General features: G+C 44.0%; 1 protein-coding gene across 1 annotated transcript in view; it reads left to right on the forward strand.

The window, feature by feature from the left end:
- The window catches only part of ST8SIA1 (ST8 alpha-N-acetyl-neuraminide alpha-2,8-sialyltransferase 1), a 144,205-nt gene that overhangs the window by 14,290 nt on the left and 106,172 nt on the right, over nt 1-23,743 (forward strand). The gene's annotated exons all lie outside the window — the stretch shown is intronic.

Raw genomic sequence — 23,743 nt, forward strand, 5'->3', positions numbered from 1 at the left:
AAACTACCTCAGTTGTCACCAGCATCTCTTCCCACTTTAAAGAGTGAGTTGGTCTATAAATAGCAGTGCTAATTAAGCTCCGTTTGTGTCCCAGTTCCCTCAACTCCTTTTGTCCCCCGTGACACGACCGTGGAGCGAGAGGCAGCGGGTGCTGGATGAGCAGCCGGCTGCGCCTGGGCAGGGTGCACAGCTCTGCCGGCATGGGGCTCATAAATTTGGGTCTCCCTTCTACCCAAGTCTTCATAAAACTTGTAGGATCTTAATCGTATTTGATACTTTCCGTCTCCCCTGTTCAAATGTTGCTGAAGTTAACCAACAAATTGAGAAGTCTGCAAGGTGGACAGGATGGGTACATCAGCCAGTGCCCTCACTTAAGCTTTGTTTGCCATGCCTATTCAAAATACATCCTTTTCTCCCAGGTGCCCTCCGAATTGCTTACTGGCTGCCGGAGCCCTGCCTCTCTGGCTTCCTCTGGCTTCCTCAGCCTTCCTCAGCCTCTCTGGCTTCCTCGGCCTTTCCTCCCTGCTCGGCGGGGAACAGCCTCCTCTTTGTGACTAAGGGCAGGCGGCTTCCCACAGCTGCCAGACCAATGTCCTCCGCCCAGCAGGCCTCCCCTGCGGGGAGCCCAGCTCGGACCAAACCATAAACCATAGCGAGCCGTCAAGCCGAGAGCAGACAAATTCACGTATTCTCAAGGACAAGAAGAGTGTGCTCCTTCCGGCCTGCGACAAACCATGTACAATATTCCTTCTCCCCTGCCCGCGTTAGTCTTGTCCTGGTTGCTGGCTGTTCTCAGGGACGGGATGTCTTCCTTCATATATTCTTATTCTTACTTAAAAACCGAGTTTTTCTATTGGGAAATGTGTCAGAACCCTCTTGTCGGATGAGAGGAAGGGATTGTGGAGTGGGGTACTCCCGAAGGAAAGAAAATATACGTGCTTGGAGGGTGGGCATGGTGGGAGAGGGTGATGGTAGGGTGGTGAGATGGAGGGGCCTTGGGAGGTTGGAAGGGAGGTGGAAGATTGGTAGGGTCTAACACAACAGAGGCAAGTAGTTTGTAATAGCAGGGGCGCTGAAGAAGACACATTAAAAGCAGAGAATAAAGTAAAGAAACATTTATGTGAAGCAGTATAGCAGAGAAAGAGAGACTGTTGTTAGGAAATTTGAGAACAAATATGTGGATAAATCAGAAGGGCAATCAATTAAGAATGAAACATTTAGCAAAGTGGACAATTTAAGAACAGCTCAGTTAGTTAGGCAAGGTAACCCAAGGAGGTAACAATTAATTAAAACAACATGGGTTAAATTATAATCTCAGTTAAGAAGATCAAGTACCAGATGGAAGCAGATCACTTGAGTAAATTAGGGTCCAGTTTCAATGGCCTATGTGAGGTATAAGGGGGGCTATGAAACTGTAATAGGAGAGAGCATTTTCATGCCACGGGATAGGAGGAATGGGACTCATTTTGCTCTAGAGATGACTGTTAAAGTGGTGAGATTTGGAAGTAGAGTGATGAAATATGTGGAGTACAGCCCACTCACTGCAGCTATCTCTGGTACCTGTCCTACTTAAGAGCTGTGGTAGGGAAAATGTCCATATGGTTAGCAGTAAGACAAGAAAACAACATTTGTTGCTCTGTTTTTTTCATTCTCTGATTGCATGTTGCCAACTAGACAATCCACAGACTTGGCATCTAGTGAACTTTATGTTTGCTGAGGTTTAGACTGTCCTCTGGGACACCAGCAGCTTATGCTTAGGGATGGCGAATTACAATGGGCAATTCTTTGACTTCTCATACCTAAAACTGGAGTTGGCTACTATGGTTTTGGGGTGAGACTTTAAAACAAAGACACTCTTTGTTCTCTCTGGTCGCCACCCATAGCATTTCTGCTGAGATGACTTCTCACTTGGTGTTCTAGTAGGGTTATACACACGGTTGGCATTAAATTGGTGCATAGATAATGCGTATTTAGAAACAGGGGCTCAAAGCTGCACTGTGCTGAGGATATTCAGCTACTCCAGAATTCCTTGGCCACCCGCACTTGGCTAGCTTTGGTTCCAAACTGTGGAACAGCTCTGGGAAGGCGAGGGATTTGTCGGGCCAGACGTGGAGCTTCTACGCTTCTGGTTGTCAAATGCCAGCACCTTCTCCAGACTGATGTCAATGGGCAGGAGGCAGAGTGGAAAGCAGTGAAATTCTGTGTTTCAGGTGTTCTCTCTCTCTCTCTCTCTCTCATTTTGCAACATTTTCATCATCTAGCTTCTGCCCCAAATATACCTGCTTTCCAGTGGCTGTGAAAATATACCTTTTGGGGATCTGCAGGGCAGATTTGCGAGAAGCATGCAGCATAAATCAATTGGTAACGGACTTTTATTACAGTGCATAAGAACACAGAAATGTCTTTAGTAGGACAGATTACTGGATCAGGTCCATTTAGTTTAGTTTCCTATCTCTGTCAAGGACTGGCATCAAATGTTGCAGAGAAAGTAATGCAATAGATAGGGATATGTAGTATAATCTCCCAAACAAATCAATGTCTCAGATTCTTACAGTTATGAGGCTTACCCTTCAGTAACTTAGTTTAATACCTCATTCAAAATTACTGTTGTTAATCATAACAACCTTTCATATTCTTGGTGCATACATAAACAATCAATCCCTTCTTAACCTTCATTATGCTTAATTTAGGAAATGCAGATGTTCTCAGAATGGTTAGTTCTTAAATATATAGTCTCATTCTTAGATTGCTGCTTAATCACTTTAAAAATATCTATTTCCTCTTCTGCAGGTATACTCTTTTTGTACTAATTTGCTTATTTAACTGGTTTATTTTTAGATTGTAACATTGTACCAGAAGACAAAATGTCATCATACTGTTGAAAACTAAATAGCTCATCTTCAGCCCTGTAGTAAACAGGTTAATTTCTGTGGAAACTGAATTAATGCTCTTTAAAATTCTTCAGTTATTACTTCTGAAATATGATTCTTCTTTCTAAATAATTAACTGCTTGAATTCCTTGAGATGAGTACTATAGACCAACTGAAGGACATTCCCATGATTAAATATAGCTCTATAACTTGTCATGCATTCTTGAGCTGCAAGGTAAATTTTCAAGACGAGTTTGAGACCTAAAAAGCTGGCAACTGGACTGCCCAGTTGCTGGATGCTCTCAAATGCTGTGTAAATTTTCACCAGCTAGTTTCAGGCTTAGGAGCTCTGAATGTAATGAAAGGCTCAGTCAAAAGTGTTCCTAGAAAGCAAATGTTGGGTTAACTTTTGTGCAGTACGCATCCTGCGGGTGTGAACGTGAAAGTCTTCTCACACTGGTCACGGAGACTAACATTTATCTGCCTGACAGGGTACATTTCTCATGTTCACTCAGTAGCAGGAAGAAAAACCACAAACCCAGCAAGCGTATTGGAGTCTATTGTCGGTTCATCATGAAATCAGTCCAGTGCTGCCCCGGCACTCCGTGTCTCTACTACGGGACCCATGTTTTTGACACGTCGTTTCCACCATACTCATAAATGATTATGAGCTACCTCCAGTCCAAACTGATGAGTTCAAGATCAATCAATGGAATTATAGAATCTGCTACTCTCCTTCCTCACTCCCCTCAGGATCTTGAATGCCACTGTTTCGTGGGCCAAGGTTTCTATTGATTATCACATCTCCAACCAGTGCTTCCTTGTTAGTGAAGAGTAGATCCAGCTGTAAGTTGACCCATCAATGCCTGTATCAAAAATTATCCCAGAAATCTCCCAGGTTGCTTGCATCACTCTGTGTTGCCCTTCCTATAGATGTCAGGGAGATGTAAGTCTCCTAGTGGACCCAGAGTTTGTGATCCAGAGACTTCTTTGAGTTGTTTAAAGGAGGTTTCTGTTACCAGCACTGTGCCTCACTCTTCTGGAACTGACAATGTGGATGCCTGGGTGAAAGTAAACTGCAGTTACCGATCTGTTTGTAGGAGAGATGGGGAGTTGCTCAAGACCACCTGCAGCTGGAGGTGAAGCAATAGAGTATGAGAGATAGAAGGGGGGATGAGAAACAAGAAGATGGTTCCTCCCTTGGACAGAAGAGTGCTACTTGATAGTGGTTAAAGGACGTCTCTGCTGTCGAAACAGTTCGTTCCCCATGGTGATTACCTGTTGTGCGATGAAGGTAGAATGTCTGAGCAGATGCACTACACTTCAGCTTGCTGCCTGTTCGCTGTGGAGAAGGGCCCTGGTTGTCGGAGCTCCAGCCGTGCAGAGTTTGCGTAACTCTTTAGGAGCAGTACAGCTCCTCTTCCCCTTTCCTGTTCCGTGGGATTGCTTGGACACGCTAGCTTGAGAGACTTTGCATGGCTGTGAGTTTTATGCTTTGTTTGTAACTGCTGGTTTATAAATTCCCCTTTCAGCTCTTTTCAGAACCTAGTTCCAGTATTTTTTATTATTTAGATTTCTTTGGATTATGGGTAGTCTGTGAAAACTAGAGCACGGCAGCTAATTAAATGTAGGATTTCAACAGTCCTTCAAGCAAAAGTAGTTTCCTGTGATATCTGTGGCTGTATACGTCAAACGCTTCAGGTTTCGCTTTTATTTAGAATTTCATAATGTTGCACTATATATAATTCTTGCAGGCATTACAAGGTAGCATGTTTTGCATTGCTGTAGTATGCCAGGCAGCTATCTAAACAGCAAGAGTTCACCTATTTACTACCTTAACTCTAATGAATCCTGTAACTGTTTTTTTGGGAATAAAGAAGTCTAAGAAGGATGGAAAACTCTCAACCAGTGGAGCGGAAAGAGGAGGGCAAGTAAAACCCCAGACTTGAATTCTGTCAGGAACATTTTCCGTGGCTGTAGGGAAGCTGTTTTGCAGCACTGGAACCCTAGGGTTTCCCAAAACCGCCCGCGCAGCGTGCGTGCCTGTGCAGAGGAGGTGTGATTGTATAGCTGGGGCAGGTCCGGCAGATGGCAGAGGCAGGAGAGGTAGATGGAAAATAAACATCTTGGCAAACTTAGGCAGGAGTCATAGGATGTAGTAATCTCTGCAGTTTCGTGTTTGACAGGCTTTTAGGAATTCTTCTCTTGCGTTTAGTGTTAACTCGTTAAAGGCCACCAGATTAGACAGAGGGGTGAAGTTGGATACGTTGTTTTTTTTGCCAGGACTTCAGGCCTTAGTACATAAATCACGTTTATCCCCAGGGAAGCTGTTTGATTGCTCCAGGTAATGGGGTTTGTGCATTCCTGACTTATTCCCAGCAGCACAGAGCATAGCGCAGCAAGCTAGTTAGATTAGGATAGACTCAAACATGGTTCCTGTCTCCTCCTCACCTCTTCTTTTTCGCTGCCAAGCAACTGCCTGGTTTCTACTTCTGCTGCTTCTTCTATGCCTGTTTAGGCAACCTCCCCATGCCCAAGCCCCCAAACCCAAACCACTAAACATTGTGGTGTGTTGTGAAACTCCATGTTTGCAGTGAGTGCTGCCAAGTATCAGTTGTTTAATGGTAATGGCAAAATCGTGTGCAATGAGTTGGAAGATGGAGTTGTGAATATGTGATGACCTTGATGGCCGAAGCTGTTTGGATTATGCTAAGGACTGTTTCAGAGCCCTAACAAGAAGTAGTGATGTGCCTGTGAAATTCTGGGAGCTTTGGAAATGTGAATTTCAGAAACTGTGCTTTCAGTGCCATGTGAATATTTGTCCTGACAGGCCACATTTATGTTCCCTGATCATACTGGCAAATTCTTTCTAGCTGGTTGGGGGCAGCATTCAGGGGAAGTCCTGCCAGCTCCTCTTGTGGTCTGGAATAGCTCCGATGATAAGCCTCTGCATGTCCTTTGAAAGCAGCAGTTGACTAACAGAAATGCTGAGTACGTGTTTAGAGGAAACGCAGAGTGCTTAGGTCCAGGGTACTTAAGTCTGACCCAGTGTCCTGGTTTCAGCTGGGATAGAGTTAATTTTCTTCCTAGTAGCTGGTGTAGTGCCGTGTTTTGGATTTAGTATGAGAATAATGTGATAACGCACTGATGCTCTAGTCGTTGCTTAGTAGTGCTTACACTGGTCAAGGACTTTTCAGCTTCCCATGCTCTGCCAGGTGCACAAGAAGCTGGGAGGGGGCTCAGCCAAACTGGCCAAAGGGCTCTTCCATACCATATGGCTTCATGCTCAGTATAGAAACTGGGGCAAGGTGGCCGGGGGGCAGCGATCGCTGCTTGGGGACAGGCTGGGCATCGGTCGGCGGGTGGTGAGCAATTGCATTGTGCATCACTTATTTTGTATCTATCTTCTTTAATAATAATAATAATAATAATAATAATAATAATAATAATAATAATAATAATTTCCCCTTCCTTTTCTGTCCTACTAAACTGTCTTTATCTCAACCCATGAATTTTACTATTTTTTTTCTGATTCTCTTCCCCATCCTACTGGGGAGGTGTGAGCAAATGGCTGCATGGTGTTTAGCTGCCTGCTGGGTTAAACCATGACAGTCCTTTTGGCACCCAACGTGGGGCATGAAGGGTTGAGATAATGACAGATCTGACCAGAGCATGTTAAAACAAATTTGATACAAGCATTCATTATATTACTTTAGTAATTGCTGGTCACAATGTTGATTTATTTGTTCTCAAAGTTGTTGTATTTGTTCTCAGAGTTGTGTTATGTAACACCTTCCTTGCCGTATATACTGTTTATCAGTATTTATGTGCTGTTTATCACCTCTGGGAGTTGGATTAAGGTTATTGCTTTGCTGTACTGTGTAACACTGGCTTATGGTATGATAAAATTATTTGTTGTGACACCAATCTGGTAGTTGTACTCAGCATTGCCACCACCTCTGTATTTTGGGAGCCATCCGTCGGAAGCTATTAATAATGACACTTTTTACTTTTTCTCCTTGGAGAGCCAGCCCATGGGGGAGACATCTTCCTCGATCTTCCCCTTCTCTTTCAGGCTAGTTATAACAGCTCTTGAGAATTTTGAATATCCTTGGGACGTTCAAACCAGCAAGTTCCTATTGCTATGTCTCCTGAATGTAGTTCAGTTCTTGTTTAGGGTTAAACAACTATTTAAGAATAGAATCCAGAGATCTAGCCCCACGACAAGCGCTGTGACTACTCCGACACCGGCAACAGGCACTGCAGCTACTCCAACCCCCACGACAGGCACTGTGGCTGAACCAGAGAACCAACCTCTGCCGGTATCAGTCGCCCCTACACACAAGAAGAAATACACAAGAAAAATCAGCTCGTTTAGTAAGGGATGAAGATGAGCCAAGGCCATCATGAGGAGAGGAGGAGGAAGAGGAAGAGCCCATAAATGAGATGGTAACCATCCGATCCGTACCCCTGAGTGGGCTGCGATATATACGCAAAAAGACTTCAGTCGTCATCTAGGCAAGCACATTGTCACCTGGCTGCTCCGATGCTGGAATAACAGGGCCAGTAGCCTGGAATTAGAGGGTAAGGAAGCCAAGCAGCTGGGATCCCTTTCTAGGGAAGGGGACATTGACAAAGTGATTGGAAAAGGGGCACAAGCCCTCAGCCTCTGGAGGCAACTACTGCCAGCTATGAAGGAAAGGTATCCCTTCAAGGAAGATGCTATATATTGCCCAGGCAAATGGACCACCATGGAGAGAGGTATCCAGTACCTGAGGGAATTAGCCGTGCTGGAGGTGATTTATGGTGACCTGGACAAGAAGCAGTTATCCAAAGATCCAGATGAAGTCCGGTGCATGTGACCCATGTGGCAGAAGTTTGTATGGAGCACACCATCATCGCATGCCAACTGAATGGCAGTAATGACCTGGAAAGATGGAGAGGAACAAATGGTGGATGAATTGGCTGGCCAACTCCAGCAATACAAAGAAAGTCTCTCTTCTTCCCTCATCTTGGCTGGAGAGAAACTGTCCTGGGAGTTCCAGCAACTCAAAGAGGATAGGTCCTACTCTCCACCTGCATGGACCAGTATCTCAGCCATTAGGAGTCACCGTCCCTCTGCTCAAGAGAGAGGATGTAGAGGGTACACACCATGGGGCACCCTGTGGTTTTACCTGCGTGACCACAGAGAGGACATGAGGAAGTGGGATGGAAAATCTACCTCGACCCTAGAGGCACGGGTACATGAGTTACAAGGAAAAACAATCACGCAAGGAGGTTCTTCCAGGAAAATTGCTGCTCCAGTTTCCAGTGAGCAGTTCCCCAGACAGAGTAGAAGGGCTGATTTTGCTTCCAGTCTTAATAAAGGGACTTGTGATTTGCATTTCCAGGAAGTGAGTAACTAATACTATGACCAGGACGAGAGGGGCCCTGCCTCCAGCCAGGTGGAGGAAAGGGACAGCCGGGTTTACTGGACTGTGTGGATTCAATGGCTTGGCACATCAGACCCACAGGAGTATAAGGCTCTAGTAGACACCGGTGCATGGTGTACCCTAATGCCATCAAGCTATAAAGGGGCAGAACCCATCCGTATTTCTGGAGTGACAGGGGGATCCCAAGAGCTGACTGTATTGGAGGCTGAAGTGAGCCTAACCGGGAATGAGTGGCAAAAGCACCCCATTGGGACTGGCCCAGAGGCTCCGTGCATCCTTGCATAGACTGCCTCAGGAGAGGGTAGTTCAAGGACCCAAAAGGGTAACAGTGGGCTTTTGGTATAGCTGCCTTGGAGATGGAGGAAATTTAACAGCTGTCCACCTTGCCCGGTCTCTTGGAGGACCCTTCTGTTGTGGAGTTGCTGGGGGTCAAAGAACAACGGGTGCCAGTCGCTACCACAACTGTGTACCGGTGGCAACATTGCACCAACCGAGGCTCCCCGATTCCCATCCATAAGCTGATGTGTTGACTGGAGAGCCAAGGAGTGATCAGCAAGACTCGCTCACCCTTTAACAGTCCCATATGGCCAGTGCGAAAGTCTAATGGAGAGTGGAGACTGACAGTAGACTATCGTGGCCTGAACGAAGTCACGCCACCGCTGAGCGCTGCCGTGCCAGACATGCTGGAAGTTCAACATGAAGTGGACCCAACGGCAGCCAAGTGGTATGCCACAACTGATATTGCTAATGTGTTCTTCTCAATCCCTTTGGCAGCAGAGTGCAGGCCCCAGTTTGCTTTCACTTGGAGGGGCGTCCAATACACCTGGAATCGACTGCCCCAGGGGTGGAAACACAGCCCTGCCATTTGCCATGGACTGATCCAGACTGCACTGGAACAGGTGAAGCCTGGAACATCTGCAGTACATGGAGGACATCATCGTGTGGGGCAACACAGCAGAAGAGGTTTTTGAGAAAGGGAAGAAAATAGTCCAAATCCTTCTGAAGGCTGGTTGTGCCATAAAACAAAGTAAGGTCAAGGGACCTGCACAGGAGATCCAGTTTTTAGGAATAAAATGGCAAGGTGGGTGGTGTTGTATCCCAATGGATGTCATTGATTGACAAAATAACAGCCATGTCTCCACCCACTAGGAAAAAGGAAATACAAGCTTTCTAGGCACTGTGGGTTTTTGGCGAATGTATTTTCCAAATCACAGTCTGATTGTAAGCCCTCTCTATCAAGTGACTCAGAAGAAGAACAATTTCAAATGGGCCCCTGAGCAACGACAAGCCTTTGAACAAATTAAAAAGGAGATAGTTCATGCAGTAGCCCTTGGGCCAGTCCGGGCAGGGCAAGATGTAAGAAGCGTGCTCTACACCGCAGCCGGGGAGAATGGCCCTACCTGGAGCCTCTGGCAGAAAGCACCAGGGGAGACTTGAGGTCACCCCTAGGGTTTTGGAGCTGGGGATACAGAGGATCCGAGGTCCACTATACTCCAACTGAGAAAGAGATATTGGTAGCATATGAAGGGGTTCGAGCTGCTTCGGAAGTGGTTGGTACTGAAGCACAGCTCCTCTTGGCACCCCGACTGCCAGTGCTGGATGTTCCAAGGGAGGGTCCCCTCTACACATCGTGCAACTGATACTACGTGGAGTAAGTGGGTTGCACTGATCACACAATGGGCTTGAACAGGAAGCCCCAGTCACCCAGGAATCTTGGAAGTGATCATGGACTGGCCAGAAGGCAAAGGTTTCGGAATACCGCCAGAGGAGGAGGTGATGCGTGCTGAAGAGGACCCCATCCCATTGTGAGGGGGGCAGTGAGCGAATGGCTGTATGGTGTTTAGCTGCCTGCGGGGTTAAACCACAACACCCAGGAAATTCCCAATGTTTTATACGCTCTGGAATCCAAGTGTATAGTTGTGATGGTGAACAGTGAATTGGTGCTGTGACTCTAGCCAAAGGGACTTGGCTCAGGTTAGGTTGCCAGTGAAGGAGTGGTGTGACTCAGAAATGAGATGATGTGGGTGGAAAGTGGGAAAATGTCTTTTGGACTCTTCCATACCTCCTGTTAGATACTAGCTAGGTTACTTTGCAGTAGTGAGTAGTGAGAGTGGAGGTCTGAGCACATTTTAAGTAATCGCAAGAGGTGTTTTACATAGAGTTGTCAGTAAGTTGGCAGCACTGTTGAGAGCAAATGACAAAAGTTTACTTCTGAATCAGCATTTTACCCTTTCTAATGAGGTGCTAGAGGGAGTAAGGTATACAGCAGTTGTTGTTACTGAGATATGTTCAGAAAGAAAAAAAAAATCACTTTCCTGTGATTGTGTTCCTATTGTCTAGGCCAGGGGATAAGCAACAGATTTTAATGATGTATAGTCACCTATGGATATAGCAGATTGAGGTTCATCACACTTACTTTAACTATCTAAAAGTTAAATTCCTCTGTCAGTACTCCTACTATAGTTTCCTCCTGCTATAAGTAATGAACAGGCAGAGGTACTTGCAGATACTGACAGCTCTCTTCTGCCTTAGATACCTGTGTTAGGGTAGGGTAAGTGTCCTTCTGTTGACTGTGAAAAGTCTAGATGACCAACATAAAATAGATGCCTAACTGGGCGGTGGCTGGGCTTTGGTGGCGTGAGCATCTTAGGAAGAACACTGAGACCTGAAGCATGCCAGTGGACTGTTACATGAGTGCAAAATGGGGCTTCAACCACTGAGTGCTCCTGCATCGCGAATCAATTAATACAACACATAGCTGTCACTCAGCCACCGAGAATGGAAGTAGGAGAGTTGCAAAAAGAAATCCTGTGGTCCAGAAACAGCTTAGCATTTGCTTCTGCTTTTGCTTTATTACACCAGCGTCCCAGTTCTGCAGTATACCCTGATGATCATCAATAAACTTGATTTTTTTTTGCTGGGCCTACAGGAGAGCAAGCTGTGAAGGCAGAGAGGGTATGTTGCCTCTTGTTCCTGGACAGGTGTTTGGAGATGACTAGTGAAAGCATCTCAGCTGACCTTCCCTGTAAGAACAGACTCATTTTAACTCAGAGCTGGTGAGATCCTTTCTGATTTCAGTAAGTCTGTAAAACAGGCAATAGCCAGAATTCAGATATGATGGAGTTATACATGAGTGCAAGGTGATTGCCATTTAAATTTTTATTGTGGCTTCACCAGAGGAAAAGAGACTTAAAAAGACTTGGAGCTTCTAATGAAAAGATGTTCCAAATGGGATGTGCCTCTCCTTTATTTTAATCCACTTACTGCATTTAGCAAAGTATTTGCATCAATGAAACTGATTTTATAGCACCTAGTACTCTGGCAAGATTTAAAACACGTTAGCAAAGCTGCTTCAAAAGTGAAGCCTGTAACCGCAAACAGCGGAAATGCAAGTTCAAGGTAGTATGTTTCAAGAAAATGGCTCTGTTTTAATCTGTGATAATTTTACCATTCATTTTCATCTGTTAGAAGCCATCTGTCAGCACACAGAAGGATCACTGAACTCGGTTCAGAAATATCTCTGGATACTGGGCCAACTGATCATCAGCTGTTTTCAAAAGTGATGTTGATGGTTGCAGCAACTCGGGCTGGAAGTGAAGTCCAGTGCCAGTGCTTGACGGTGCATTAAATCATGGCTTTCTTCCAAAACTGGACTATTACAGCTTAACTGGTGTATAATTGTGGGTATACAGGGTCAACAAAGAACACACAGGTTTGTCAATGTCCTTTTCAAGAAAGCTAAAGCAAGGCATTATTTGTCATTTATTGGATTTTTTTTCCCCTCTCAGCCAGTAGGAAATGTGATATATATGACTGGAATCTCAATCATAATCCACCCCCTTTATGAAATTTGTCTCACTGGCTAATTTAATCCAAATTAGACAGAATAATAGAAGCCTTAAAGGTAGTCAGTTCCTACAAGTTTCATGAAAAACAGTGGCTGGGTAGAAGAGAGAGATCAAAACCAAGGTTTCCTATTTTGTTTGGCCGATCAGCTCGTCCTGCTAGCTGGCAGGGCATCATATGGATGCTTCCCAATCAGGCAAAACTCGCTCTGCCTCCTAAACAACTGATAGTTATGAGATGTGGGAAGCAGTTTCTGAAAAGTGAGAGAAACAAATTTCTCTTCAAAACAGGGCTTCCTTCAGTTGTAGATCTATTCGTATGTCTTTGATGGGTTAAAGCTTCCCCCCAGATGTTCAGCTTTGTATGCCTTTGAAAATATATTGCTCTTTCATGTCTGCTCATGTGATACTTTCACATATTCTTGTCTCTGTCATCTGTATAGGCAATGGCTGCCTGGTTACCTACAGTTTTTGCATCAAAAAGCACTCAAGACTGACCAGCAGAGGATTATTCCTCTCCTCTTCCTTTCTGTGGTCTCAGTTTTTAGGCATTTCAAGGTGTTTAAATCTGTATAATGGAGGAAAGGTTTTTTTTTCCTGGCCAGTTCACATTCTATGGAAGGGCATGACTTTAACTGATCAAATTAGTAAAAAACCCCCTATGGACTTTCTTGAATTGGAGCATGGGGACACTTTTGTGAGGAGCATTACATAATACTTAGAGGGCTTTTATCTGAGTTGCAGAAACAGGCGGAGAAGATGCTGTAGTGTGATAATTGACTGCTTAGATCTAGGTGGTATGTTTCATCACTCCAGATATTACAAGCTCAAATGTAAGATTAGAGCTGCTCGATTTATTTTTAGTGAATCTCATTCTCCTGGAAGAATACAGCCATCCTGTGCCCTTGTTGAAGCCAAATATTTCTTTATGCTTGTAGCGGCGCAAAGCAAGCAGCAATTTTGCTGAAAGGAACGAGGGAAGTGGTAAGAACAACTCATTTTTCCCCCCCTGGAGCAGCACCGTCATGTATTGTAACTTTCTGCCTCAGCTGATGGTTCTGCTATTTTGCATGACAGCGATTCATTATTTTCACCTCATCTCTGTGAAAGCTGCTCTCCTCCTGCCAGCTTTATAAAATTAAGGAAAAGAAGAATAGTGCATAAAGCAATGGATCTGTTCCCCCTGCTCCACTCCCCTTTGCCTCTGAATTCTGACAAAACTACCAGTTCATGCAGCTGTGCCATCTCATCTCCCTGACAGCCCACGGTGAGGGCTGCATGAACAGAGCTGGAAGACCATCCCATGAGGCTGCTGGCAAATAGCATCCTTCTGTGAGATGCTGTAGACAGGCAGAAGACCTACAGTCCCTCCCTCGCAACTCGTGTTAACTGCAGAAGCCTTGATAGGCTTTCCAGGGTCTGGAGCAGCAGGTCTGGCTTCGTGGATTGGAACTAAACTACCGAACGTAGATGTCTCCATCTCAGGTAGTCGGTCTCTTTATGGTCATTGGAGAGGAAATAGGTGTCAGTTTAGTTTGAGATGAATCACACCCTAAAAGAAGCTCTCTCAGCTACAAAGAAGCCTCAGAGTGACTTGGATAGAGGTGTTTACATTTCACACACTGTAAACGAAGCGAGATGAACCCTGTGTCTTCCCCGGGATGGGCCCTCAAGCACAGTTGTTGTATTTAGGGGCTGGCGATGGTGGCATTACCAAAGCAAAGGAGCAGTCTGGTGCAGCGCCAGTGAATTCCAGCATGATGTGAGGTCGTTTCTCTTGAGCTGCTGGCCGCTGCCCAGAAACCATCAGCTCACGCTCAAATTCATCACTTCTCAAGGGAACGTGGCTGTTCGTCGCAGTTCCTAGGTGAGATTACGAGTCACTGCTGCTGTCTCTCCTGGATGGGGTTGGGGTTTCATTGGGAACAATACGGACAACTTGGAGGAATCCTGCATTCCAGCAGATTTTACTGCATGAGTAATAAAGCAGCACTACGGTGCTGTTTTTGCTATTGCAAGTCACAACTTGTGGTGGTTTCTTTATATATAGCTCTTTATACATCTGGTATGAGAGTCTTAGAAAAAACTTAATCTGACCGAATACTAGAATTCATACTCTATAATTCATGCATTATAATTCATACATTATAATTTGTGTTTCAAAGCTTATAAGCAGGCTTTGTGCATAGCAGTTTGAAGCAAGTTTGCATGAATCAAAATGTAGTTTCTTTGAAAAGAGGCTAACAATTCTGTGTTTCAATAGCTTTCCAGATCAAATCTGCTCGGTTTGTAAGTAAAAGAATTGGCAGGAGGAAAGGTAAACTTAAGGCTTGTCAGATGTTCAGGCAGACTTCTATTCACTTAGAAATATCCTGTTTTATTCTAGTTCATGAACATTGTTCAATAACAAAGATAGTCCCTGGCAAATTTTGGCCTTATCTGTACTTCTACAGTCGAAATGTTGCACGGTTCAGTCCTCCAGTTCACTTGCAATATTAATGAAGGTATGGAATAAATTGGCGTGATGCTATTAAAAGAAACATGTCTGTTTACAGTGGTAGAAAAGTATATGCTTTCAATTAATTTTCTTAAAATGCAGGGTTGTGACCAAAGAGAGAATGCGTAATTGACTAAACTAACTGCGTATCTTTATCACACTATCTGAAATTTGAGTTTAAATTCAAAGGAGAATCTGATAGAGATAAAATAATCTGAAATCATCTGAAGATTTAGAGATTGAGCTGAGCCACAGTTCAATTTTGAGACAACAGAATTTAGGCAATTTTGGGGAATTACAAGGTGTGCCATGTGATACTGTTGCTACTGCTGTTTTCTGAAAATGGATAAAAGACTTAAGATCCTTGAAATTTTAAGCACTAAGTCTATCTTTGTTTGTTTGGAAGGAGGGTAGAGGAAACAAGAAACATTTTCCATGATACTCTGAACATTTCTGGAAAAAAGATATCACTTCTAAGTTTCCAAAAAAAAAAAAAAAGTTGGACAAAATCAGTCACAGATTAGGATGATATGCTGCAATGGCTGACAGCTCAGATTTTGCCTACTGCAAGGCAGCAGGGTTTGTTCATGCCGGGCCAGGTAGCAAGGATAGAGTAGCCCAACACACAGGAGAAAAAACCAGTTTTATATTTCTTTTGCAGTCTGGCAAACAGAACTGCTAACTATACTACGTGGGTGGCACCAAATGTTTTGTTCAGTGATTTTAAAATAAATAGTGAAAACCCAAAGACACAATATTCTCAGGTTAAATACAATACTTTGTTTCCCTTTTGGACATCTCAAAAAGACCTGGAAGAAAGTTCTAAAAGAAAAGATGCTGATGATGCAGAAAAGATGGACGTGCTTGATTTCATAATTTCCCCCCCCCCCCAAACTATTAATTTGGCAATTTGTAGCAAATTATCCAACGGTTTATAGTTAAAGTTTCTTACTCACTTCAAAAGTCACATACAGCTCTACTGCTAAGCTAATGAAGGTGGTTTTCATGAACTGTCCTTATTCTGAGAAGTATCTATGGTCTCTGCAACCTCTTTCCTTTCACGCAGGTTGCAGTGCCAGGCAGTTCAGTACATGATTTGCTTCTGCCTGTGGCCTTTTTATTGTCCTGGTATCTGTCCTCTCTTGAGGAAGATGGGGGAAATATTACATGATCCTTGTAAAGTCCAGGCACCAGGAATTGCTGTAGGGGGCATTGAAATGGGCTGAAAGTTTCATAACAAGAAACCATATAATAATAAATGTGAGGAGAAAAACTGTCATGACTTTAGTCTTCATAAAATCTTATCATATGGCAGAAAGCTTAGCTGGGAAGTAGGTCAGATTATCTCTCTGTTCTGCTCTGCAGTGTCCACTCTTTTTCGTATTTCTTCTTCATTGCATTTAGACCTATTCTTCAAGCTTAGGTAACTGGGGGATTTTCAGAAATGAACCTGTGCAGAGCAATGTATTCTTGATTTGATGTTGTTTTTAGCAAAGGTCTTGATTTTCGTTAGAGCTTAAACTAGTACTGCTTTCCCAAAAAAACAATTTGGTATGCTTTTGTGAATATCAAGAGCATTTGCATTGGCTGGTCTCTTATTCTTTTGGTATTTGCCCATGATGTTCTTAGGGGGGCAATTTTAAGATCATATTCCTGAATAGTTGTCCTGAGGGTAGTTTTAAATTTCACCTCAGTTGGGGTGGAGTCTGCTATAGGGAGGAGTGGTGCCAAAATACTTGACAAGGCTGAAGGCAGTTTTGTTTTCGATGTGAAGGAGAAAGACCACATGGCTCTGTGTTGTGTGACTTGGAGTTCGTTCAGTGCATCCCTTAGCATCTGGTGGTAGCAGAAAGGCCACAGCCTCTTCTCTCCATCTCCCCAGTAAATTCATAGCGCTTACTCGTGTTCTACCCACAGCTTTGGTACAGGGGCAGTTAGGTGTTTGAAGCAAGAGTTTGATGTGTGTGATATCTGCCCTGATAAGAGAAGAACATTACATTCCACTTTCAGTTTCCTTATACTTGCCATCTTCTGCCCTGCCTGAGGTGCAGGCTAGCATGCCTCGAACCCCTTGAATAGTAAGGTACTTTAAACACCATGAAAACATCAAAGCCTCAGTGACTTCTTCAAGCTAACCCCCAGTTACAAGTATTATATTGAGCTCTTTGGGAAAGAGAAATTCAATGTGTGTGACCAAACCCAACTAACGATGTTTTCACAGAATATTCAGAAGCCAAATGCCAACTGCATCTACAAGCTCATGCGACCACACTGATTGTAATTGGATCAGTGATTTTACTGTTATTGAATGGCTTCTGTAGAGCTATAAAATTCTCAGGCTGCCAGCTTGGAGCAAAAAATGGCCACAAGTATAGCCATTATGTGGCTATATAAGAGGACTCTTATAGCTGTACGCATTAGCTGCTGCCTACTGTTGGAGATAGGATATGGGGCTAGATTTTTTTTATGTTCTTGGATGGTGATGGTCATTGGACGGATAAATTCAGGATGTGTCCAGGTGTGAACTTGCTCAGATTAATTCTTGATCCTCTGCATTTCTTTTAATCAGTGATCTGCAAGACAACATTAAAATATTGTTGATAAATTTTTCAGATGAGAAAAGGAACAGGGCAGCAACTGATCCAGGGGACAGGCCCAGGAGATACACCAGCCTCGGTTTCCTGCTAAGCTTCCTAATTTTCAATAGAGCCATATGTGAAATCTCACATTTAGCAAACCAGAGCGCAGGTTGCAGTTACAGATGGATGTCCCCATCCTGGGAAGCATTGGCAGTGAAAAGAGTGCTAAATAGTTAATCAGTTAAATGTGCTTTGGCCTTGGACGTGGGACGCATGGGTAATAACAGAGAGGTCATTTTGTCCCTGTAGTTGGCAGGGGGTGACTACCCTAGAAATATTATTTCCAGGCTTGGAATATTTAGAGGTGGATTTTGAAAAAGAGAGAATAGCCACAGGAATGATGGAAGGAGTAAAAAACTTTTGTTCAAAGCGAGAAATTCAGGAAACTCCAGATTTCCCACTCATCAGAGGGGAGGTTGAAATTTGAGAAGCCATGGATCTCTTAAAGGAGCAGGGAAAAATAATTTTAAAAATCAGCCAAAACCTGAAGTGCCAAAAATTCAAACTCTAAGCTGGGTGCAAACTTGTTAAAGGCAAGATTTTAACCATTAAGCAACAATTGTGGTTTCTCCCCTGCCACCAAAACTTCTTGCAAGAACATGTGGATGTATTATTCTTATGGAAACATTATGCTGAAGACCTAATTTAGAGAATTTCAGGATTAGATTTTGAGACTCATCGTGTTAGAGGTGGTCAGGCCAGTTGTGTTTCAGAGCTGCTATTGATATTAATCTTTAAAGTATTCCAATAGGGATGTTAGCCCAGGCTCCCTTTAAGCATGCATGTGCTGGGAAATAGGCATTGATTTAGTTGAGGAGTCCACGAGGCTACCGGTGGGTCCTCCGGCCTCTACTGGGGGATACGTGGATGGAAGCAATTAAGCTATTGCACTGAAATGGAGCTGCGCAAATCTTCCCTAATGAACACAGGTGACCACCCATACTCTGGATTTCAGCAGCGCCACAAATCCCTGGTTGTGAGCGAAGGCCTGATGGTTTTGGCTTGACACCAGCTGAAACTCCAAAGGCAGATTCATTTCTTTCTCTGGGTGTTCAGATTCATTTGATCCCAAAGCAAAACATGGGAACTTGAGGCAAATGTGAACTGCAATGCAAAGAAAAGGAGGTTTTTGTCAGACCAAATGCTGCAGTCTTGTGCTGTCAGCTCCTGGCTCCATTTTGTAGTCACCGGGCGTAGGCTAGCATGATACCAGCTAAATCCAGGCAGCTGAGCAGAGTCTGACCAAGTATTTTTATCTGAAACTTGAACCTGAACCTCAGTCATTATTTTAATGCTGCCATGAAAGGCGAACTGTAATGAAACATAAGTTTCGTGTTACCATTTTTGAGCAATGGTTGAATCAATGCCCTTGTTCAGCATGGGGACTGCTGGCACTTGCTGGGACCTGCAGAGCAGCATCAAGCTGTAGCCTCTCCTCTCCTCTCCCTCCCCCGTGCGTGCAGCATCATCCTTCATGGGGCACTGCTCTGCAGACCTGGATGGGGTCTTGTTCAGTACAAGGTTCAGCACGTGTCTGTGTGCAGTACAAGGTTCAGCACGTGTGTGTGATTTGCTATAAAACTGCTATCCCTTTGGGGCAGAAAAAGGGGTGTTGGTAGTGTTACCGGTGTCAGGGCACCAGCAGACCTTAATAGCCCTGAGCAGCCTCACCTGGGACCCTAACCCCCACACCCTGTATGCCATGCCATGCCACGCACCCTCTACCCATCACTCCATTTAAGATCAGGCTTAAGCCTTCAGTCCTCCTTCATGAAGCCGCCCTTGTGTTGCTGCTGCCTGACAAGTGGCTCCCCATCAACCTGATCTTTTCCCCCTTGATGTACCACATCCCCCTTGCACGGGTTTAAAAGGAAAAAATTGATGGGAAGAATTTTGCTCCCCCTCCCTTGCACAGTGCTGGCAGCGCTTACGTGCTTCACGTAGCGCAGCATGACAAGGCAGGCACGGCAAAGAGAGCTGGAGAAGTGGTGGTGTGCTGGGGAGGCTGGACCTGCTCCACCTGTGGAGAAGAGACAGCTAAAGGGCTGTAGCCTCCTGGCTGACAACCCATGCTGTGGAATTGCCCATTTCTGCTTTTAGATGTTTGCCGGTTTTAAACCATTTGGGATGTTTGAACTAGCTACTGAGTCATAATTGGCTGGGACTTGAGTCAAACCAGGGTGAGATTAAGTGTTAACTGGCTGCAAACTGAAATCAAACTGAAAAGTTCATTAACTTAAGATGAAGAGTAAGTAGTTTGGGATTTTTATGCAAGCTCTTTCACTGACTTTATGCATGAATTTAGGTTTAGACTTTGCAAGGAGGTCTGGCTTCCTCTCCGCTTTGAGGTGGAGGAGGGTGCACCTGTATTAGCCCTTTGGTCAGAAGTGGGCTTTTGAGGCAAATCTCCTGATTGTCCCCAGTTACTGCACTTCAGTAAGGCACTCAGTGTGCTACAGCCACTCACAGGCTCTTTGTGGAATCAGACCAGAGTTAGTCTGCAGTAAATCCCATGAAAATAAGGTAATGTGGATGTAGGATTCTTGGCACCAACTATTTCACTCTGCTGCTTTCAATGTGCAATGTCTGCTGGTATAACCTGAGCAAAGTATACCGTGGGGATACAGCTAACATCTCGAAACAGCTGCTCAGCTCCCGCCTTGTGCACGGGTTGCTGCTTGAGTTGATGTGCGGAGTCACTTCGGTGCTAGTGCTGCCTTGTAGTTAATGACCTGCTTGGTGCCCAATTCTGGCTGAAATCTTAGATGCCTGAAGTGAGATTCTCAAAGTAACTTATTTCCTGCTTCTCTCACAAGTCGGGATTTGTCCCTTAAGGGCCCTCAGATCTGAGGGCCCTCAGTGCCTCTCCAATACCAATATTCACGTTGTTTAATTCCTCTCGTACGCAGGTCTCCTCTGAATTGGAAATAACTTTGAGTCAAAGGTATATTATTTATGTCCTGCAAGTGAAGGAATGCTTGCAGTGAATTGAAATCCTTGGCTAAAAGCTGCGCAGTTTTGCAAATTCTATCATAACATTTTAGCTGTACATTTTAATCAAGCTCAGCAAATCAGTTCAGACTCCCTGATCCTGCAAAGTACCCTGCTTTAGATTCGCCTTTGAATCTATTCTGCTTTTTAATGCACGTTTTCCTATGGACCTTTTCTCACTTTGTAACTTTGGGATTTGGATCAGAAAGAGAGACTGAATAATGTGAGACTTTTAATAATTACTCTTTTCTGACAGTGCACTCTTTTCTGACATGTGAGTGCACAAGATTTTTGTGCTAATACATACAGATGCATACTTCAACTAGTGACCTGCCTATCTGTGGACCTTCCAGGAGGCACCTACTGCTTTTCGTAACAGGTTTATTAACGAAGGATTCAACAGGAACCGGGAGAATGCGTATTTGAGGAGGGGAAAGAGTAGGTATATACATCTAGTCTAACATGGGGGGGAGGGGGGAATCGTACAAAAAGCTGTTCCTTAGCTTATCAGTTTATCCTGGTTAAGGAAAGATGCATTAATATAAAACATTCCCTAGATACTTTTCCACTGAGTTATCTGTTATTTTTGTGCTTCTTGCTCTGACCAGACTTCCAGAGAAGGTATGAGTTGCAGGATTTCACTTGGAAATTTTAATTTTGTTATACAGTTGTATAACAAACAACTATATGTAGAGTTGAGGCTCCAGCTGATCTTGGATTACCTTATGCTTTCTTGAAAAAGTTGCCGTGGGGACAGAAAATACAAAGAAAAGGAGCAGGAAGATAGGCAAAAATTATTTTCTTTCCACTTGACAGAGAAAGAAATAATTTTCCGAAGGCTGCAAACTGGAGTTTGTGGACAGCCAGAAAAATCTCCACTCTCAAATCTTTTATTTGGAACAATATTCCATGCCTGTCTTAAACTGTTTTGCAAAGGTTATTTGGCAAGAGATTTCAAATTTCCTCTAGTTTGATTTTCATAGTTCTGAGATGAAGGCTTTATTTGGGCATCAGCAAGAGCATGATGGGAAGCCTTTCCGTGGTGGGTATAGGTAGACCCATTGATGTTTCTAGGAATGGAAATTGCCACTTTGGCTAACACATTGCTCTGTTCTGCTCAGAGGGAGACAAACCAGCTCTGCAACAGGCAGTCTAAGGGAAAACAGTTCCAGAATCACAGAACCGCTGAGGTGGGAAGGGACCTTGAACGAGCACCTGGTCCAACTTTTCGTGGAAAACGGAGCCTAGATGAGATTATCTAGCACCTTATCCAATTGCTTCTTTCTTATATCAAGATGAAACCTCTCCCAGTGCAACTTGTACCCATTGCCCCTTGTCTTCTCCATGTGGCCCCTTGTGAAGAGAGCCTCCATCCTCTTTGTAACTGCCCTTCAACTGGAAAATACTGCCCTGTACTGGAAAATTGTGATGAGGTCCCCCCCGAGTCTTGTCTTGTCCAGGGAGAAAAGACCTAACTTCTTAAGTCCTTCCTCATCAGGCAGGTTTTCTAGCCCTTTGATCATTGTCGTGGCCCTCCTTTGGACCCTCTCCCGTCTGTCTACGTATTTCTTGAATTGTGGGGTCTAGAACTGGACACAGTTTTGTCCTAGACTTCATTAATTTGGGGTTGACTTATGCACCCGAGCACAGTGATTTACATCTTTTCTGAAATATTTATACAGATGGAGGAGTTCAGGTGTGTGTGGAGAAAGCACACGGAACCAAGTTAGTGCTCGTAGCACTTCAGTCTGAGCAGCAGCATGCTCTGCGGTCATGAGCCCTGTACCCTCACAATGTAAGGTCTGGATATGTGGTGGAGCCTCATGCTCTCCACTGCAGCGCCGTGGGCTCAGATGGACAAGATGTTGACATTTTAAGCCATGAAGCACCCTGTCATAAGCTTCTGATTGAGTCTTTGTAAAAATGACTCACCTCTTTGGGTGCCTGTGGGGACAGAGGGGCTCCTCAGCCTGTTACAGGGGGAGAGCTTACCTTGCAGCTCTTCGTAGAAGCTGACTCTTGACTTACAACAAAACGTGATATCCAGTTACCTTGTGTAATTTGCTTCCTTTTAACAGTTTAATCTGCCTGCGTGTCATGTGCAAAGGCTACTCTCGGGTACCTGTTGTAGGAGAGGAGTGGACCTCCTGCCCTCAATCCAGCTTCCCCGCGCTTGCATCCTTGCTGTCCCGTAAGAGCCTTCCTCCACGCAAGGAATTGTCTCGGGGGCCCGGGGTATCGGTGGGGGCAGCGCTGCCCTGGAGCTGAACCAGAGCAAATCACTGAGCTTCCCCAGTGGGGAAAGCTAACGAATAGCACTGACACCCCTAGGTTTTCTGTTTGCCGTGCAACATTTTCAAGCTGTTTCCTCTTCTGCTAAGTTTACAATAAATCCACTCTATGGTTTTCATCAAGTTTTCAGTTGAAGTATGTATGGAAAATAGTATTTACACAGTTGCAGAAAACTATTAACTTATGGCAAAATCAGTTTTTGATAGGGGAAAATACTGATTTTTCTTTAAAATATCAATTTTTAGAGAAGAAAAGTAGCTGTAAAACTTTAAAAAATGCTAAAAAATTTTAAACATTTCTGTGAATGACTTCATGGTTTTCAGTAAAATCTCCTCTTTCACAGAGAATAGCTATATCAAGCATTTTAGTAGTCACTAATAACTGATGTTTTTCGGCCTGCCACTTGCAACTCTTATGCAGCCACTGGAAACGGCGTCAGTTTCTTTAGGATTCCCTTTAAAATAAATGAGGAATGTATATAATAATATATTAATATACTGTAATGGCATAATTCTGCAATGTGTATTTACATAAACCATTACATATAAGAACTAATATGAGTGTCACCCTTCCTATAGAGAGCTACTCCCGTGCAGGCTTCAGAAAGATAGGATATTCCTGCCCTGCAGATGTCTAGAGCTTTTCGTCATTCTATATTTTAGGATATTAATTGCTGAGTTTGCTGTGATACGGAACTTTTGCTCGATACAACCTTCAACCACCTCACCAGCTCTCAAATTTCTACTCAAGTTGAGTACTAAGTATTTTGGGGAAGTGAATGTGTAAGAGGATATGCAGTTTCGGCAAGGAAACAAGAAGTATAATATCCTCTCTCTCTCTCATACTGGGATGACTCAAGTGGGACTTCAGTGAGAAGGCAGGCTCTAACACTGATGTGAATGTAGCACAAGGATATTTAGTAACTGGAGAGAGATGCCAAATTTTTCCATACTTAAGTTATGTAACTGGGGGGTTTTACGAGGCCTGCTCTTCATGAATAAGGTTTGGTACTGAATTTTCATATCCCTTGGTTTTAATTTTCAAAGCAGCTTCTCTGATTTCTGTCTGTGTTGGAAACAAGTTTTTTATTCATTAGAATGGGTTGCAAAGGATGGAGTTTCTTTTGCTGAATCTTGGTTCTATTTCTATGCCACTCAGAAGTGAATGGAGGTTTACA

The sequence above is a fragment of the Mycteria americana genome, chromosome 1 (genome assembly GCF_035582795.1).
Source record: "Mycteria americana isolate JAX WOST 10 ecotype Jacksonville Zoo and Gardens chromosome 1, USCA_MyAme_1.0, whole genome shotgun sequence".
NCBI classification, from domain to species: domain Eukaryota; kingdom Metazoa; phylum Chordata; class Aves; order Ciconiiformes; family Ciconiidae; genus Mycteria; species Mycteria americana.